Source organism: Macaca thibetana, chromosome 13 (assembly GCF_024542745.1).
Source record: "Macaca thibetana thibetana isolate TM-01 chromosome 13, ASM2454274v1, whole genome shotgun sequence".
In the NCBI taxonomy this organism is placed as follows: domain Eukaryota; kingdom Metazoa; phylum Chordata; class Mammalia; order Primates; family Cercopithecidae; genus Macaca; species Macaca thibetana.
The window spans coordinates 38,872,392-38,893,324 of record NC_065590.1 but is presented as its reverse complement, the minus strand read 5'-3'; the positions used below and the strand labels follow the sequence as shown (position 1 = coordinate 38,893,324).

The 20,933-nt window shown below is 45.0% G+C and overlaps 1 protein-coding gene and 1 pseudogene across 1 annotated transcript in view; one reads left to right on the top strand and one right to left on the bottom strand.

Annotated features, from left to right (window-relative positions):
- The window catches only part of C1D (C1D nuclear receptor corepressor), a 377,915-nt gene that overhangs the window by 67,813 nt on the left and 289,169 nt on the right, over window positions 1–20,933 (bottom strand). The gene's annotated exons all lie outside the window — the stretch shown is intronic.
- On the top strand, window positions 7,216–7,394 carry LOC126934103 (small integral membrane protein 30-like; annotated as a pseudogene).

Below are 20,933 nucleotides of genomic sequence, written 5' to 3'. Positions count from 1 at the left end.
TAACAAAAGTCTACTAAGGGAAATATACTATTATTCTGCAACTTGCTTTTTTAATTAATAATATGTCATTTGGCCTTTCAGTACCTATAATCACCTCACTCTTCCTTCATAGCTGAATAGTATTCCGTGGTACGTACCACAATTTATTAAACAATTTTACCATTGATAGGCCCTTAGGTTGTTTCCAATATTTTGATATTATTAATACTGCTGTGCTATAATAAGCATATATATACTTGTATATGTGCATATTTGTGAGTAAATTTATAGAAAGGCTCTGTAGAAGATAAACTTATTGGTTCAAGGGGTATGAATATTTAACGTTTTGATGGATGTTGCCAATTTGTCTCCTGCAAAAGCCATGCTAATGTAATGTGTTTGTGACAGAGACTACTAATGCCAACTTAATATTAATTTTCCCGAATTCTATACTGAAAGAATCCCTGTTTTGTTTCAGAGTGGTGGTGTGCCTGGCCAAAGGCAACATCTCACCGCCTCACTCTGAGCTAAGTGTGGTCACAGGACTAACTTCTGTCCGCTGAACTATGAATGAAAGTGTGTGGGGCATGCTGGAGTGCCACTTACTGGAAGATGTGCCACTTTCCGCCCTTCTACTTTTATTCCTTCTTCAAACCTTCTCAGTGGTTTGATGGCAAAGTCCTTGCAGTCATCATGAATCATGTAATCATATTGAGGATAGGGGTAGCGGAGAAGAAAGAATGGAGGCTGAATCATGGAGAGCCACCATGCAACTTTAGACTACCTACAGCTTGACTTTCATTATATGAGAGAATTAACCCATTATCTTCCACGTCTTTGCTACGTGCAGGTAAATGCTATTCCTAAATCACACAGCGCCCCTTTCAATCACGTAAACAATACACCAGTCCCACTGAGTACTTGCTGTGGTCCCCATCATGTGCTGTGGACTGTCACCGCAGTGTCCTTGCCCACTACCACAGTGGCTGTCCTTTCTACATGGGTCAGTGCAACCAGGTAGGTGGCTTTGTACATTGACTCCTCATCCTTTCTTTCCCAACTGGTGACCTCAGTCCACAGGACTAGTAGAACAAACTTTAAATTTTCATTTTTGGCTCAGATCATCTAGGAAAATCAGTCTACACAAATACACAAACACACACACACAGAGACACACACACACACACACACCCCCAGTACATACAGAGTACCAAATGACTTTTCAGAATCCACAAATCTTCCCATACTTGAAGCAATCCTTACTTCAGTCTGAAGAGTTTTCCAAAATAACCCTTCAGCCCCTTTTAAGAGAAGGCCTATCTAATGAAAAATGTAACCGTTGTATGGAATAAAAAATTGCAGACTTAATAATTCAAAACTGCTACTAAATCAATGTACTGCTTGTTGGTTTGTCAATACAGCTTTCTCAATTAGACAATTTTATTACAGTGATGAATACCAATGGCATAATTGAGAGACTGCTGTTCTAAATTATGGTCTGTTTAGCCTAACAATCCATATTTGCTACTGAATAAATGTGATGACTATAGCCTTCTGAAGATGAATGGTCCTCTACTGGCAGCTGACCTGTCCCTGGTGAGGACTGGGCAGGAATGATTCTCATCATATTCCTTCATGGGATCCTTCTGGCTGACCATTGTAATGGCACTTCACCTCCCTTCCCAGTGCCCTCTCCTACACCAGGAACACCTACCCTGCTGGTGATGGGTGTTGTAGATAGTGCCTTTCAAGTAAGTTCCAAGTTCCACACCAAATCCCACTTTTCCTGGTAAATAAAAACAGCACGAGGTGAGGCACATGGGCTTTTTTCCCCAGCACTTAGGGAGATCAAGGCAGGAGGATCGCTTGAGGCCAGGAGTAATAGAGCCTGGGCCGGGTGCGGTGGCTAACATCTGTAATTCCAGCACTTTGGCAGGCCGAGATGGGTGGATCACCTGGGGTCAGGGGTTCAAGACTAGGCTGGCTAACATGGCAAAACCCGTCTCTGCTAAAAATACAAAAATTAGTCAGGTGTGGTGATGCGTGCCTGTAGTCCCAGCTACTTGGGAGGCTGAGGCAGGAGAATCGCTTGAACCTGAGAGGAGGAGGTTGCAGTGAACCAAGATTGCACCATTGTATTCCAGCCTGGGTAACAGAATGAGGCTCTGTCTCAAAAAGAAAAAACAAAAAACAAAAAAAACAGAACCTGGTTTCCTTATCAGCAGAATGAGGATAATAATCTCTACTTTCTAGAGTTGTAATAATTACATTATAAGTGTATGTACGTTCCTCTGACACATAGCGGATACTCAGAAAAGGTTACTTGACTTTGAATCTATCAAACATATGGATACAGCAAGCCCTATTCCTCAAGGAAGAGGCAGGAGCCTCCACTTCTCCATGACAACATTGTGTTATTGCTTTCCTCCTCATCCTTATCAGAAGTACCTGCTTTGGGGCCCACGAATGTCAGTGGGCAGCATTTTTGCTTCTTCCCTGACTTTGTTGTAGTCTCTTAGCTTCCAAGTCTTCCATGTTCAATGCCAAAATGGGCTCACCTGCATTTAAGCGAATGACAAAGCACCAGAAGGCAGACAATTTGACTTCTTTCCTTTTTTTATGCCCCCAAGGCATGGGCAGGCAAGGTCCGAGTTGTCTCTGGTTGCCCTCCCTACCCACCCTTCCTGACACACTTCTGGGCCTCTCCTTGGAACCTCCACAGAGGACAATTCAATTTAGCTCATAAAGGTGGGGCAGGGCAACCAATTCATCTTGCTTTTCCTGGGAATTTCTGTTTTTCATACTAAAAGGCCAGCAGCATCCCAGGACAGATGGTCACCCGAGGTGGGGGGCACCACGGGCATGTGGATCTGAACGGTTTCTTTTGGGGGGCTTTGCCTATTGGGTGTTGAGCAGGCCTTGTGAATCAGTGCCTGACCCTCTGGGTTTCCACTGCCTTCCGTCTTGACTTCAGAGACTCCTCCCTAAGGACCAGCACCAGGGTCACCGCCTGTGGTCTCACTAGGCCTTGTAAATAACAGTCCAGCCAGAGGGAGCAGCGCTTCTCAGCGTGCCCTTTCCTCACGGCAGATTGGCCGTTAGATGTGAGCTGCACTACTTAACAATCCCCATTTTCCCCTCACTTTCCCAGGTTGCTCATAACAGAACCATGAGGAGAGGGAGGTCCTGGGGCCCCAAACTGAAGCCTGGTCTCCCTGCTGGTAACTAATGAGAGCCTCCGAGGGCTGAGGCCCGCATTTGTTACTGTGTTGACTCTTTTGTGAGGTATTTATCCTTTGGTAACATATGCCCTCATACATATATATACACACACAATTTTTTTTAAGGTATAGTCTCGCTCTGTCTCCCAGGCTGGAGTGCAGAGGTGTGATCTCGGCTCACTGCAACCTCCACCTCCTGAGTTCAAGCAATTCTCCTGCCTCAGCCTCCTGAGTAGCTGGGACTACAGGCGTGCACTAACACACCCGGCTAATTTTTGTATTTTTAGTAGAGACAGGGTTTCACCATGTTAGCCAGACTGGTCTTGATCTCCTAACCTCATGATCCACCCACCTCTGCCTCCCAAAGTGCTGGGATTACAAGTATGAGCCACCACACCTGGCCTATGCCCTCATATTTAACATCAAATAGTTACTCAGTACCCACACTAGCTGCCCAGCATGGCACCATGGGGCATATTCCCCTGCCCTTGAGGAGTCCCTTGTCTGTGTTCCTACGTCCTCTTCAGGGTTCTGTGACATCCATCCTAGGCACTTTATTTCTCATACACTTGCTCTGGCTGGGCGCCATGGCTCATGACTGTAATCCCAACACTTTGGGAGGCCAAGGCAGGAGGATTGCTTGAGTCCAGGAGTTCAACACCAGCCTGGGCAACATAGGGAGATCCTGTCTATACAAAAAATAAAAAATTAGCTGTGCATGGTGGCGCATGTCTGTAGTCCCAGCTACTCAGGAGGCTGAGGTGGAAGGATTGCTTCAGCCTAAGAGGTGTTGCAGTGAGCCATGTTTGCACCACTGTACTCCAGCCTGGGCGACAGAGTGAGACCCTGTCTCAAAAAACAAAATAAGGCCAGACGTGGTGACTCATGCCTGTAATCCCAACACTTTGGGAGGCTGAGGCGGGTGGATCACTTGAGGTCAGGAGTTCGAGACCAGCCTGGCCAACATGGTGAAATCCCATCTCTACTAAAAATACGAGGGGGTGGGGGGCGGAAATAGCTGCATGTAGTGGCATGCACCTGTAGTCCCAGCTACTCGGGAGGCTGAGGCAGGATAATTGCTTGAAGCCGGGAGGCAGAGGTTGCAGTGAGTGGAGATCGAGTCACTGCACTCCAGCCTGTGTGACAGAGCAAGACTCCATCTCAAAAAACAAAACAAAATAAACACACACATGTACTTGCTCTAAGTGTTCTTTCTTGTCTGATCAGGCTAGTCTCCTCTTAACAATGGCTTTTGAGATTTGCAGGAGGCTCTGTCTCTTCAGAGAGCCTATGCAGACCTTACCCTGTTTGATTGGCAGACTCTCTATCGCCCATTTTTCAGGTTACAGGTAGAGGCCTGCAAAGGTTGAATGACTTGTCCAAAGATCTAGAGCTCATGAAGAGCTGGGCTGGGACTGAGTCCTCCAAAGGCATCTGCTGTTCTTGCCTGCCCAGTGTCAGTTCCCCTTCTCATGGTGGCAGCCTGACTTTGCTGTGGGAACTACCTCAATACCCTCTCTGTTGTTTGAAATTTGTGGGCTGATGATTGGGCCTGAATAATGAGAGCACCCATCCTCCCTGACAGTCACAATTAGCTCAAGGATGGGCTGGTGACCCAGCCAGGCCCATGAGCCTCAATCCCAAGGCCTTTGCAGGAACCGATGGAGGGAAAATTGTTCTCTGCCCACTGGGGTTGCTCAGCTGGGATGATATACACCCAGTCATTTTTGCCACCATGGAGGGAAAGCCTGCCTGAGAATACAGTCAACCTAGAGGAAAGAGATCCAAGACTCTAACAGACACTGCCCTGGAAGCATGATTTGAGCTTTTTGTGTTTCATTCAGCCATGCCAGAAGGTAATTTATCCCTGCACTTCATGGTTTCACACCTCCTCTTTTTGTATTAACTCAATGTGAGTTGGGTTCCTGTGTCTTGAAGCCAAAAAGTCATTACTGACACAATCACAGCCTCTTTCTCTGTGATCAGCATCTCTCTTTCTCCCAACATGCCACATGCACTCCCATCATCAACATCTTCACTCCAAGTGATCTCCCCTGGCCTGTCCCACCATCCCTCCACCCCAGGCCAAGGCTTCTTCCCCCTCTGTCCAGCCTTCCTTAGCTTCCACGTCCTGCACTGCTCTGACCCTTCTTGATTTCTGTATATGTTGGAACCACACAATTTAACACTTAATGCCACAGTTGTTGGCTCTTGTTTCCATATGTTGCTCTTGTCTCTTTGATTAAGTTTTAAGTTCTTCAAAATCAGAGATTGTGTCCCATCCTTCTACAGATCCTGAAGCAATGTTGGGAAATAGTAACTAAATTTGTGTTGAGCACATCCTGTGCACCAGACACAAGCCTAAGACCACTATGTGCACTAATCATTAAATCCTCACAACAAACCTGTGAGGTAAGTATGATCATTACCCCTATTTTACAGATGAGGAAATCAAGGCATAAAAAGATTGAGGAACTTCCTCAATAGGCTAGGAAGTGGTAGAATTAGGATTTTAACTCAGGCATTCTGGGCTTCAGAGCCCAGACTTAATTATTACACGACACAGCTTCTTAATCCATCTTTGATAATTATCAATTGATTGAACATACAGAATTGCAGACTTACACCAAACCTAAAGCAGTAGGTGGTAGCCTCTAGGGAGTCACTCTGATCATCTGAAAGGTTTTGTACCCTTCTAGAAATTGCATGTGCATACACACACACACACACACACACACACACACACACACACGCACCCCTGACAGAAGGAAGAGTGGTAACTAGAAGCCCTGATTCTGGGGCTGCTTTGCTGTCTTCACCCCAGCTTCAGTCCTTTGTCATGATTAGGTATTGGGAAGAGCATGAGAAAGGTGTTGTCTTCACTCTCCAAAAGCTTAACTTCAGAGTAAGGCTAGAAGCTGACCTGAGCGGCAAAGAAATTTGCTTTCAATGCCTCCTGCCTCCCTATTCTGTAGCATTCACAGGGCAGTAAGCATTCACCATGTCTGTCTGCCCAGCATCCACTTCCCTCACTCTCATGACAGTGCTTTGATTTCCCTTTGAGGGACCAGCATTCCCCCATTGCGTGCAATGATATTGGACAGTCAACCAAGTGTCCACCCTCCCCTGGCCAAGGAGTAAGTACATGACCCACAAGAGCCACCTGGCCTCTGCCCTGGGAATTTGAGCAGTACAAGGAGGAAATTCAGTTGGAGGTAATTCAAAGACGTAGAGCGTGAGTGCCCATCTGCCACACCGAACTCCTGAGCTTCTTTGCTTTCTTTCCTGTCCAAAACCTGATTCTTGAGCTTTCTCCTCATTCCACATGCTACCCGAGGTGGCTTTATAAATGCCAACCCGGCAGGGTTGAATTACATTTCCCAGAATTCGCTTTCCTGTATGTTTCCAGTTAGGGTGGGCCATGCAGAAGCTCCTGGTGTGAGATTTGCAGGGTGGAAGTGAAGCGGCAGCAGTTTTTGTAGCTTGCACACCTTGTCACTTTCCACTGGCTCACCGCGTCAGCAGGAGGCAGGGGCTGGGCCTGTAGCTGCTCTACCCTTCTCAGGATCTTCCTTCAGCTTTCCCGACTTCTGAGCCAGACAGGTCTGCTGAGCTCTGTGATGAAGGATCCTGACTTCTGCAGGAGACCCATGCCACCCAAATCAGAGGCACGGTTTCAGTCCCTCCTCATGGTCTCCAGCGGGTGGTTTCCAGCTTGTTCTTGTTCACCGCATCTCTCTGACCCAGCTGCCTGCCCTGCGGACTGCAAGTTCAGCATCAGACCCGAGGGCAAGAGCCTTACAGAGACTGCGTCAGCAGCTCCCACGGATGGGTAAGATCAAATCCTGGTAAGAAGTCCCTAGTGCTGATTCCTGTTACGCTGCTTCCTGGAAGGCAGTGCCATGTGGAACCTCTAAACTACAGCATTCGGAGCTCCAGGAAGGGAAAATTTCAAGTCAAATAGAATTCTATACACCATGTCTTTGGAACCTTCAGCCCTCAAGATTCCAACATCATGACCTCAGTTTCAACACAGTTGTCCTTAGTTCTCATGTCATGCCTTTGATGCTGCCTGTTGTCGAAGCAGTAGAAGCCAACGATGCAATCACTCTCTTAATAGGTGTGGTTCTCAGCATTACAGGCATCTATGCTTGCTTGAAGGTATATGCAGAAAAGAGATATGGACAGATGTGACTTTGAAGGGCTTACTGAATCAAACCTCACCCTGAAAACCTTTGTGCTATTGAGGCTAAACCTGAGCTTTGGTGTCTGACAGTTTCCAAGAATCAGTAAATAAGGGAGTTTTACATTCTTCATTGTTTCCATGAAATGGGAACAAACAGATACATATATAAAAATTTTAAAAAAAGTTTTCTTTACAACAAATAATGTGCAGAAAAAATGCAGCCTATAATTTGTATTTGCTGTTTAGAAAGGAAGCCAAAGAAGTAAGATGGCTGAAATTGACACAAGTAATATTTCATAGTTTTAGACTTCTCAAAGCATGTGAAATAGGAAGAAGGAAGTTCTTGCCCAGAATCTTAGGAAACCATCACTGTTCAGTTATAATCGCTGCCTCCTGATTCGTTGAGGAGTCTTTTCTCCATATTTTTTTTTTTTTTTTTTTTTTTTTTGAGACGGAGTCTCGCTCTGTCGCTCAAGCTGGAGTGCAGTGGCCGGATCTCAGCTCACTGCAAGCTCCGCCGCCCAAGTTCACGCCATTCTCCTGCCCCAGCCTCCCGAGTAGCTGAGACTACAGGCGCCCGCCACCTCGCCCGGCTAGTTTTTTGTATTTTTTAGTAGAGACGGGGTTTCACCGTGTTAGCCAGGATGGTCTTGATCTCCTGACCTCGTGATCCGCCCGTCTCGGCCTCCCAAAGTGCTGGGATTACAGGCTTGAGCCACCGCGCCCGGCCTTCTCCATATTTTTATTAGATTTTTGTTTTGTTGTCTTTCGAGGTAATATTGTATTTAGATATCAGATAGTCAGCCAAAAAGGGAAACTTCTATCTCTGGGGAAAAAAATGTTTAGAAAAATGTATTTAAGGGCTATGCACGGTGGCTCACGCCTGTAATCCCAGCACTTTGGGAAGCTGAGGCGGGCAGATCACGAGGTCACGAGATTGAGATCATCCTGGTTAACACGATGAAACCCCGTCTCTACTAAAAACACACACACACAAAAAAATTAGCCGAGCGTGGTGGCAGGTGCCTGTAGTACCAGCTACACAGAAGGCTGAGGGAGGAGAATGGCTTGAACCTGGGAGGTGGAGGTTGCAGTGAGCCGGGATCGTGCCACTGCACTCCAGCCTGGGTAACAGAGCGAGACTCCGTCCCAAAAAAAAAAAAAAAAGAAAAATGTATTCAGTGTATCTAATATTGAAATGAAATGCAGAAAAGATTTAATATTTAAAAAAAAAAAAAAAAAACACTATAGGCTGGGCACAGTGGCTCATGCCTGTAATCCCGGCACTTTGGGAAGCCAAGGCGGGTGGATCACAAGCTCAGGAGTTCAAGACCATCCTGGCCAACATGGTGAAAACCCGTCTCTACTAAAAATACAATAATTAGCTGGGCATGGTGGCATACACCTGTAATCCCAGCTACTCGGGAGGCTGAGGCAGGAGAATTGCTTGAACTGGGACCCGGATCTGGGAGGTGGAACTTGCAGTGAGCCGAGATTGCACCACTGTACCACTCTAGCCTGGGCTACAGAGCAAGACTCCGTCTCAAAAAATAAAAATAAAAAAATAAAAATAAATAATTAAAAAAAACAGAAAAAACGCTATAGACATTGACATAGAAAAGAGATTTAATGTTAAGAAAACAACTTTATATTAACTGAGTAACATCCTCCTGATGAGAAGTACTATAGTAAATACCCATTATGTTATTAAAAAAAAAAAAAAGAAAGAGGCCGGTTGCGGTGGCTCACACCTGTAATCCCAGCACTTTGGGCAGCCAAGGTGGGTGGATCACTTGAGGTCAGGAGTTTGAGACCAGCCTGGCCAACATGGTGAAACCCCATCTCTACTAAAAATACAAAAATTAGCCAGGGGTGCTGGCACATGCCTGTAATCACAGCTACTTGGGAGGCTGAGGCAGGAGAATTGCTTGAACCTGGGAGGTGGAGGTTGCAGTGAGCCAAGATAGCGCCATTGCATTTCAGCCTGGGTGAAGAAGCAAGACTCTGCCTAAAAAAAAAAAAAAAAAAAAAAGAAAGAAAAGAAAAAGAAATCCCTAGTGCTTTGCTTCTCTAATTGATCCCTGACTAATTTACTACCCTAAATCTTCCTAAGAGTCCTCTTTCATGTAAGTTATTCAGAGTCTATTTCTGTTGCTTGCAGCCAAAAAATTCCAACTGTACACATTCCATAATATATAAGAAAATACTTACAAATTATAAAGCACCACATACACGCATGTTCCAATTACATTTGTTAGTACAGACTATGCTGGAAAGATGAAGTCTTGGATCAGACAGACAGATTCAAAACCGAATGCTGCCAGGTCATAGTTGCATGTCTTTGGACAGTTACTTACTTTTACTGAGCCTGTTTCGCCTCTTTAAAAATTTTTACAAGTGAGTAGCTAGTAGTTAGGATTAGGTGTCTGCTATGGTTTAGATATGGTTGGTTTGTCACCACCAAAGCTCATGTTGCAATTTGAGCCCTGATGCGGTGCTGTTGGGGTATCGGGTCCAGTGGGAAGTGTCTGGGTGATAGCGGTGGATCCCTCATAAATGGCTTGGTGCTCTCCCAGTAGTGAGCTCTGTCTCTTGTGAGACTGAATTAGTTCTCATGCGGATGGAATCATTCCCCTGAGAGTGGGTTGCTATAAAGTCAGAAGCCCTTCGGCTTTCCCTCTCTTCTCGTGTGTCTGCTTCCCCTTTGACCTTCTCCACCATCTTGGGAGGCAGCATGAATAAGGGCCCTCACAAGAAAGCAGGGCTGTGTCCTCGAACTTCTCAGCCAGCAGCACTACGAGCTAAATAAACGTCTTTCTTTTATAAATTTTCCAGCCTCAGGTATTCTTTTATAGCATCACAAAATGGAGGAAGACAGTCATCCACGCATACAAGGCAAAGCCTAACCTCTCATTGGCTTAAACAAGAAACAAGTATTTTTGTCTATTGTCAAAGTTGTCAAGGTAAACAGCCTAGGGCAGGTATGGTGGCTCCCAAATCACCAGCGACAGACTCCTTATGCTTTTGTTTTTACCCCTCTGGACAATAGGCCCATCTTCATGCTCCACAGTGTCCACACCTTGCTGATAGGGAGACTGGGAAATATAGTCTTTATTCTGTGCTGTGATTAAAATGGGCTCCTGTTGTTGAGGTGGGAGGGGAGAGTGGACATGGGGAGGCAACCTGCTGCTCTGCTGCCACGGAGACAGTAACAGGCTGTGGCGAGAGTGTGGAAATCCCTTCCCTCTCCTCCCCTTTCAGGCTCCTGTGCTTTCTCCCTGTTCTCCCCAGCACCCTTCCGAATGCCAACATTCACTGTGACAACAGTTTGTGATAGGACTTTCATCCTTAAGCCCAAGTAGCAAAATAAATGGAAAAAGTGCTCTGACAACCTCCACTTCTATACAAAAATGGTGAGGTTAAGAGTTTATTATCATGCCTGTAATCCCAGCACTTTGGGAGGCCAAGGCAGGTGGATCACCTGAGGTTAGGAATTCAAGACCAGCCTGGCCAACATGGTGAAACCCCATCTCTACTAAAAATACAAAAATTAGCCGGACATGGTGGCGCACGCCTGTAATCCCGGCTACTCGAGAGGCTGAGGCAGGAGCATCACTTGAACCGGGGTGGTGGAGGTTGGAGTGAGCTGAGATCATGCCACTGCACTCCAGCCTGGGCAACACAGTGACTGCATCTCAAAACAATAACAACAAACGATAGCACTTACCCCAGAGTTTTGTGGTGGGGATTTAAAAATATAACATATGAGAAACAATATAGTGAGCACTCCACAAATAGTAGCAGCTATTATTATTACTCTTATTGTCAACAGTATCATGTTCAAAAGGTGATCCTGATCAAGACTCTAGAGACAGGCCACTGGTTTCCCTCTGAGTTTACTCTTCACTGCCTTCTTTTTCTTTTCCCTTTTTTTGGAGATGGAGTCTCACTCTGTCACCCGGGCCGGAATGCAGTGGTGTGATCTCGGCTCACTGCAACCTCTGCCTCCCAGGTTCAAGCGATTCTCCTGCCTCAGCCTCCTGAGTAGCTGGGACTACAGGCATGTGCCACCACATGCAGCTAATTTTTTGTATTTTTAGTAGAGATAGGGTTTCACCATGTTGGCCAGGCTGGTCTCAAACTCCTGGCCTCAAGTGATCCACCTGCCTTGGCCTCCCAAAGTGATGGGATTACAGGCGTGAGCCACCGCGCCTGGCATACACTGCTTTCTTTAGCTTCCATAACCTCAACAGTGAGCAAGAAAATAAGGCTTCTGACATTCTTCCTAGGAAGCTTCATGGAGCAGATTATAAAACATGCCCTAAATGGCCCATAGTGGATTCGTGGGGACTGTGGCCATCAGGACTCCCCTAGCTGAGGCTTCTCTGTCTGTTTTCTTAGGGCCCGTTAGCCTACGAGCTCTTAGGAGTGCAGGAAGACCCTCTCTTTCCCCCTGGGTGGTAACAAAATTTCCCCTGGTCCCTCGTTCCTGAGCCCTAGTTCAGTCCCTGTGCTGTGCTGGCCAGGTCAGTGCTCAACAGGATTCCAAACCTGTTGGCTGCAAGCACAGACTCCCTCTGAGTGTGAATGTTATCTCTCACCAGATAAGGCAGGTGCTCAGCCCAGATCAAACACTTGTTTATCTACAGGGTGGTGAGAGCCAAAACTCTGCTTCTGTTTCTCCCTGGGGGTTTATTTGCTTACCCTTATCACCTCTGAGCAGTGGTGTTGTTTGCATAGAGTTCTCGGTTTCTGGCTTGTTAAATTGAGAGGCACCCCAGCTTCTTGGAGGGATTGGAGTGTTGAGCGACTCCTCAGGGAGGTACAGGAGGACAGCACTGGATGACGGGTCAGGAGATGAGGGTCTGGGTCCAGTCTTCAAATGCAGAAATTGAGAGCAGAGTTCTCGAAGGCCTCTTCCAGCACTGATGTTTTCTGACTATGAAAGCGTTCGGCGTGATAAAGAAGAAAAGTTGAAGACTTAAAAGGAGGAAGTGTGAGTGTCTTCAGCCTCCTGTGTGAGGGAGAACTGTGAGTCTCTTTTGACCACAGTTTATTTTGTGTTGCTTCTTTTAGCTGCATGGTCCATAAGCCAAAGGTGAGCAGGTGGAGGGCTGCTACTCACTAACTTGGTAGTGCAGAAATGGCTTTTAAAAACAGTGGCTATATGGCTGGGCACGGTGGTTCATGCCTGTAATCCAAGCCAGGCAGATCACCTGAGGTCGGGAGTTCGAGACCAGTCTGACCAACACAGAGAAATCCCGTCTCTACTAAAAATGCAAAATTAGCCGGGCATGGTGGCGGATGCCTGTAATCCCAGCTACTCGGGAGAATTGCTTGAACCTGGGAGGCAGAGGTTGCATTGAGCCGAGATTGTGCCATTGCACTCCAGCCTGGGCAACAAGAGCAAAACTCCGTCTCAAAAAAAAAAAAAAAAGTAGCTATGTCCCACGTGAATCTGAAAAGCAAAGAAGATGGGGAGAAATTCTAAAATTCCTGCAGGAAGTTTAGTGATGGTATAAAGAAGTCCTTACTCTGAGAAATACTTCATTAAAATCAGATCTTACAGAATAAATGGTTGGTGGAAGATAGAGGCATGTACTATTTACTTTACAAAATAGTTCCTCACTTTATAAAAAGCCAAATATTTTCTCTTGGAAGTCAGCCTTGTGATGCTACCAGTAAGACTGAATCTATAATAAAGCTAACGATCCAACTTTTGGTTAAAAAACCCATTCTGCAAAAACAAGCATAGGCATGCTATGCAGTGCTGTTATATACGAAGTGGGTTTTTTTCATAAACACAACCCCTTTTTTTATTGGAAGACATTTCTGTAAGATAATGCTTTTCTCAAGGTCCAATTTGGCTTGCGTGCCTCCTGGGAATTAAAAAAGGACAGATTTTTCCAGCCGCATTTGAAAGACAAATTCCGTGTCCTTGTGATGAAAGGTCTGCAATGCCCACACCTCCCACAAGGGGGCAGCGCACCACTGGGTCTTCAGTTACAGGGACGGCCTGGGGTTCCGAACGCGCGGCTGGAGGAGGGTCGCCTTCACAGAGGAAGAAAATCCACTGCAAGTCGAGAAGAGGCGGACCTGATGTACCACGACATAATTGAATTTCATGTCTCACGAACTCTGTGTATTTGCCAGAAACTTTTGGGCTGTTCTCATTCAAAAAAGGATGAAATCATTTTGTGTGTTGAACAGTCCTTAGACGTTCCCAGAAAAAAAAAATATATATATATATATATTTTTCATGTATATATACAAAGTGTATACAGCTAAATCACAAGCAAAAGTGATTTTAAGCAGGTACCAAGACACGCCGGATCATAAAGACACTGTTCTCCCTTCAAGCTCCTTTGGTGAGTTTATGGACACGCATGAGGTAAGCTGCGCCGTTCATGTTCTACTGCGTGTGACTTTGTACTGACCTTGAGTGGAAAAGATATTTGGGATTCGAAAAAAGTTACTATTAAGTAAAAATAAATTCGCAAGAAAAGAAATGTAGTATGAAAGATCCATTTGAGTGTTTAGGGGGAGTTTTCCTTTCCTATTTTTGTACTGGGCTGGGCTTGCATTGATGCACATAAAGGATAATAAAAGTAACTTAAAAAACCAAGGGATTCCACGGTGTCTGGTTTACAACAGCTGATGGAGAAGATACAATTGCCAAAAGGGAGTATTGGGTGCCAGGACCCAGCTCTGGCCTAAAGAAGCACGCATTGGTCGCGCCCTAGTTGTCACCTCATGGGAGGAGCAGCCAGGAAGGCTGTGTTTGACGGCTCTGTCAGGCCACAGCAGAATCCAGCTACCCCTCCCAACATCCATTTCCCTGCTTCCTCAGTACCAGAACTCCCAAACGCTGGCCGGGTATATGATTGCACACAATCAGGTTTATTCTTCTCAGTCTCACTGTGATAGGTGTGAACACAGGACCAAATCATGATCAATGGATACAAGCAAAAGTGTTCTTCAAAGTGGCAAGATGTTCTTTTTCTTACTTTTCCTACTTTTCTGCTGTCTGGAATGTGGATGTGATGGTTCAACTGGAACAGGCACACTGTTCCATGAGAATGGCGGGGGAAGAAGACACAGGGCGGCAGGTCCCTGGTCACTGTGGAGCCACTAGAGCAGCCCAGACTGCTTACCTAGATTTTGATGAGAGACATAAAAAAAAAAAAAAAATGTATATTTTGGGTTTTCAGTTACTTGCAGCTCAACCTAACCCTAATCAATAACAATGCCTTCAGAAAACAGGCCAGGGGTTAAGATGGACTTTTTTTTCTAATTACTCATCATTTTAATCACCAATCAACATTTTCATTTATTTATTTATTTATTTGTTTGTTTGTTTTTGAGACAGGGTCTCTCATTTTGCTCAGACTGGAGTGCAGTGGCATGGTCACCACTCACTGCAGCTTCAACCTCCTGGGCTCAAGTGATCCTCCTGCCTCAGCCTCCCAAGCAGCTGGGACTATAAGCTGTGGTACCACACCCAGCTACATTTTTAAAAAAAAATTTCTGTAGAGACAAGTGTCTCACTATGTTGCCCAGGCTGGTCTTGAACTCCTGGCCTCCCAAAGTGCTAGGATTACAAGCATAAGCCACTGTGCCTGGCCCAACATTTATTAAATGTTGTATAAAGGGGCCAGGGGCAGTGGCTCATGCTTATAATTCCAGCACTTTGGGAGGCCAAGGCAGGCAGATCACTTGAGGTGAGGAGTTTGAGACTAGCCTGGCCAACATGGCAAAACCCCATCCCTACTAAAAATAAAAAAATTAGCTGCGCGTGGTGGCACATGCCTGTAATCCCAGCTACTTGGGAGCCTGAGGTGGGAGAAGTGCTTGAACCCAGGAGGCGGAGGTTGCGGTGAGCTGAGATCACGCCACTGCACTCTTCCTGGGTGACACAGTGAGACTCAATCTCAATTAAAATTAAAAAAAAAAGTGTTGTATAAAGGGTATTGCTGAGTGATCTGGTTTTAAGTTGGCTTAGGGATAGAGCTGGATCAGAACACCATAAGCAAAGCTCAGTTGTTAAAGAATCCTTCATAAAATTGATCCATGACTATATAAATGCAGCTGTATTTGGTCACAGCCCTTTTACCTAGAATCTCCTCTTATGCTCTAAGTTAAAAACACAAAGTCAAAATCCTGTTCCTTCATTCAAGCTTGATGTTTGATATAAAATATACAAAACCTATGGACAACTGCATTCATGGCCATGGCACTGTGAGGATAATCTGCATCTGCTTCCTCTGTGCTATTCTACTAACAACCATTTTTCTGGTTCTGGAGTTGAGGACAAGGGTTTAGCCTCTAGATCCCTACACAGTGACAAAGATTCACAGAGTTTTCGTACTGCCACTTGTTCATCCTAAACCTGGTAGGGAAAACGGATGGTTAAAGAATTTCTCACCACTCCAGGCAATATGCAGGTACTTAGGGTGGAATAACAGAGGACATTGTTCTAGCAGCTCTGAGTCCTCAGCTGGTTGGACATGGGACAGGACTTCTGTCAGCAGGTCCTGATAAGTCTGAGGGCAGCATGGGCCCAGTGCCCCCAAGCTCTCAGAAGAGCAGCATTAGGCCCCATTTTATTGGGACGGCTGGGTATGGCCCTGAGAATGGTGCCTGGCAGTCTAGTCTCATCCAAAGCAGGGAGGTGGGGCTCCACAACACACTGAGAGTGGCCAGACATTCAGAGATAGAGGCTTCCTGGGTAAGTGTAACCAACCCGCCTTTTAAAAAGCATAGCTAGCAGATGCCGACGCCGCCAGGAGCCCAGTACTACCAGCCATGGTCAACTCCACCGTGTTCTTCAAAATCGCCATTGACGGTGAGCCCTTGGGTCGCATCTCCATCGAGCTGTTTGCAGACAATATTTCAAAGACAGCAGAAAACTTCTGTGCTCTCAGCACTGGAGAGAAAAGATTTGGGTATAAGGGTTCCTGCTTTCACAGAATTATTCCAGGGTCTATGTGTCAGGGTGGTGACTTCACACACCATAATGGCACCGGTCCATCTATGGGGAGAAATTTGATGACGAGAACTTCATCCTAGAACACAGAGGTTCTGGCATCTTGTCCATAGCAAATGCTGGGCCCAACACAGACGGTTCCCAGTTTTTCATCTGCACTGCCAAGACTGAGTGGTTGGATGGCGAGCATGTGGTCTTTGGCAAGGTGAAAGAAGGCATGAAGATTGTGGAGGCCATGGAGCGCTCTCGGTCCAGGAACGGCAAGACCAGCAAGATCACCATTGCTGACTGTGGACATCTCTAATCAGTGTGACTCATGTTTTGTCTTAACCACCAGACCATTCCTTCTGTAGCTCAGGAGAGCACCCTTCCACCCCACTTGCTCATAGTATCCTAGAATCTTTGTGCTCTTGCTGCAGTTCCATGCTTTCCTTATTCCCTTCCATGCCTTCCTTATTCCCTTCCATGCCTAGCTGGATGAATTGCAGAGTTAAGTTTATGATTATGAAATAAAAACTAAATAATAACAACAGCAACAAAAACATAGCTAAAAGCCAATTGCCCACATATTTTTCAAACGAGCCATAGCACCTGATTGCAGACTGCTATGTTATAATCAGGTTGCACAAGCCAGCTTCATATCTGAAGCCTGCATGTCTCACTTACTTTAGAGGACAGTCTGGTGGTCAAAAAAAAAAAAAAAAAAAAAAGTCATTACAAAGTAGCATTTCCCTGGAAGGTTCCCCGCCACCCCCATGAGAATTATTCCAGAAATCCCTTACTAAAACAGTCTACAATTTACCACCACACCTAGCAAAGTTAAAGAATGGAAACATATTTGCAGTAAAAAGTGCACAATAGCCTAGAGCTTCATGGTTCTGAGACTGGTTTTTTTTTTTAGGCTTCACTAAGGCCTGGATGCATTATTCTAAATACTGTCAACACCTGTCTCTAATTCCACTCCCACAGAAAGACTTCAAAACAATTACACAGAATCTCAGATAAATGGACATGAAGAAGGTTCTCAGTTGGCAAACCTAGGCATTTTGGCACCTAAGGGTTCATCCCTCACTACATATGAATGAAGCGCCATTTTGGTTTTTGCATCAGTTTGGTTTATATGGTCTAGTGCTGGAGAGCCTCATCATTTCCTGGCATACTGAAACACAAAGCCACGGGCTGGGGGAGAGGGGTGTCCAGTGACCGCTGGTCCAGGAGGCTACCTGTTTTTCACTCTCTAGATTCAGGAGAGTAAATACTTTTTATCTCACTTGCCAGCAGTTGGTAGTGGCTCCTAGCAGAGTGTCATAAAGCTTGTGAGGCTCAGGGAGAATGAGTGGCATGATTGATTAGTCGTGTCTGCAACAAATTAGGGGCAGGGAGGGGTGTATGTAGATGGGTGGAATAGGAGTATCTGCATTTGAAGCAATGCATTTCATCAATTTGAATGAGAACATCCTTCTGTCCAATTCATGCATCTTTGAAATTAGGATGAATCTTATAATCACTGCACCAGATTGTCTTTTCTAAAACTAGCCACAGTATTTCAAAGTCTCACATGCTTTTTTTTTTTCTTGAGACAGGGTCTCACTCTGTCGCACAGGCTGGAGTCCAGTGGCATGATCTCAGCTCACTACACACCTTCACCTCCCAGGTTCAAGCAATTCTCCCACCTCAGCCTCCCAAGTAACTGGGATTACAGAGGTGTACGACCACGCCCAGCTAATTTTTGTATTTTTAGTGGAGACGGGGTTTCACCATGTTGGCCAGACTGGTCTCAAACTTCTGACCTCAGGTGATCCACCTGCCCTGGCATTCCGAAGTGCTGGGATTCCAGGCATGAGCCACCACAACCAGCTCACATGCTTTTTCGGAACCTAGTCAAGACCCCATCAAAAAGTAGAATTTACTTCATCTCCACAAAAAATTTTAAAAATGTAGCTGGGCGTGGCAGCACACACCTGTAGTCCCAGCTACTCTGGTAGCTGAGGTGGGAGGATTCCTTAAGCCCAGGTCGAGGCTGCAGTGAGCTATGATGGCGCCACTGCACTCCAGCCTGGGCAGCATAGCAACAGAGTAAGACCTTGTCTCTCTCTCTCTCTCTCTCTCTCTCTCTCTCTCTCTCTCTCTCACACACACACAGAAAAAGGAAGTAGAATTTATGTCCTCTGCCCTTGAACTTGGGATAGGAGGTTGTGATTGCCTCAACTAATAGAGTGTGGCAAAGTGATGCTAAGTAAATTATGAAGCTAGGTCATTAATAAAACAAGATAGCTTCTGCCTGGTGTTTTCCTGGGATGCTCACCCTTGGAAACTGGCCACCATGCTCAGAAACCCTATGCCACATGGTGAGCTCTGCCCTTGCTTCTCAGATCTGGTTGAGGTCCCAGCTAACAGCCAGCACCAACCTGCAAGTAGTATGAGTGAGTGCTATCTTGGAAGCAGGTCCACTAGCCTTTAGTGGAGCTGCCTGCCTCACGCTATCTGGAGCACAGATGAGGCTTCCTTGCTGAACCCTGCCCAAATCAGACTCCTAAGCAAAATAAATGATCGTTAGTATTGTAAGATATGAAGGTCTGCAGTGGTTTGTTATACAGCAATAGACAACTGAAATAATCGTGGTCAGCCAGGCTGCAGTCTTGACAGTTGTCACTGCCTGCATGTATGTATACACAAAAACATGTTGAAGAAGTGTAAGTAAATTGAAAGAAAACCCCGAAGGCAATAGTGGAACATGTTTTAAAGAAATGCTACATACCAACATTTTTATGCACAAACGACAATATTATTATTATTATTTTTTTTTTTGAGACGGAGTCTCGCTCTGTCGCCCAGGCTGGAGTGCAGCAGCCAGATCTTAGCTCACTGCAAGCTCTGCCTCCCGGGTTTACGCCATTCTCCTGCCTCAGCCTCCCGTGTAGCTGGGACTACAGGCGCCCGCCACCTCGCCCGGCTAGTTTTTTGTATTTTTTAGTAGAGACGGGGTTTCACCGTGTTAGCCAGGATGGTCTCGATCTCCTGACCTCGTGATCCGCCCGTCTCAGCCTCCCAAAGTGCTGGGATTACAGGCTTGAGCCACCGCACCCGGCACAAACGACAATATTATAAGGAAAACCATGAACACTGATGGCTCTGAATTCAAAAAGTGATTTAGAAGAATTAAACTCTGAATATGAAGGAATCCGAGGAATAGCATACCAAATTTATTTTGTATAAATTTTCCTCTATTTTAATTTTTTTATTTCCATAAGTTTGGGGGAAACAAGTGGTATTTGGGTACATGAGTAAGTTATTTAGTGGTGATTTGTGAGATTTTGGTGCGCCCATCACCTGAGCAGTATACACTGAACCTGATTTGTAGTCTCTTATCCCTCATCCCCTTCCCATCTTTCCCCAAGTCCCCAAAGCCCATTGTGTCATTCTTATGCCTCTGCATCCTCATAGCTTAGCTCCCACTTAGGAGAAATGCAATGTTTGGTTTTCCATTCCTGAGTTACTTTACTTAGGATAATAGTCTCCTGTATATATTTTTCTTTTTAAGGATGCACACAAGTGATACATAATGGAAAAAAACCATGTGTAAATAAAAAGAACACTCAATTAATATAAAGCAAACAGTAAGTGATAAAAAAAAAAAAAAACCATTTTATCATAGTTTCATCATATCAGCCTAGCATCAGTGGTATCAATGATATCTTAGATTTAATGAAATACAGGTGTTTATTGTTGTTGACTCTATTATATTACCAAATACAAGTGTCCTAGGAGAGATTTCCACAAATTTTCCATTTTTTCTTTGCAAATTAAGAAAAAGCAGATATAAACTTTTTAAAAGTTCAATTTAATTTTTACTTTCATAATTATATCCCATTGTTCTATAAAACATTGGGGCTGGGTACGGTGGCTCACACCTGTAATCCCAACACTTTGGGAGGCTAAGGTGGGCGGATCATGAGGTCAGGAGTTCAAGACCAGCCTGGCCAACATGGCGAAACCCCATCTCTACTAAATATACAAAAATTAGCAGGACATGGTGGCACATGCCTGTAATCCCAGCTACTCGGGAGACTGAGGCAGGAGAATTGCTTGAACCCAGGAGGCAGAGGTGGCAGTAAGCCAAGATCGTGACATTGCACTCCCGCCTGGGCGACAGAGCAAGACTCCGTCTCAAAAAAAAAAAAAATGGAAACAACAACAAAAAAAATGCTTAATTTTCTCAACTTAATATTCCAAACAAGTGACTCTCCATGATCACTTGAAATCACATACATTTTACATATTATGAATGTTTTAGTTGGCTCAGTTTTCTTGAATGGCATAGCATCAGTGGTATCAATGACATCTTAGATTTCATAAAATACAGGTATTTATTGTTGTTGACTCTATTACCAAATACAAGTGTTCTAAGAGAGACTTCTGCGAAGTTTCCTTTTTTTATTGCAAATTAAAAAAAAAACCTGCAGATATAAGGTTTTTTAAAGTTCAATTTAATTTTTATCTTCATAATTATATCCACAGCATTATTCTATAAAACACTGGGAAACTAAAAAAAAAAAAAAAA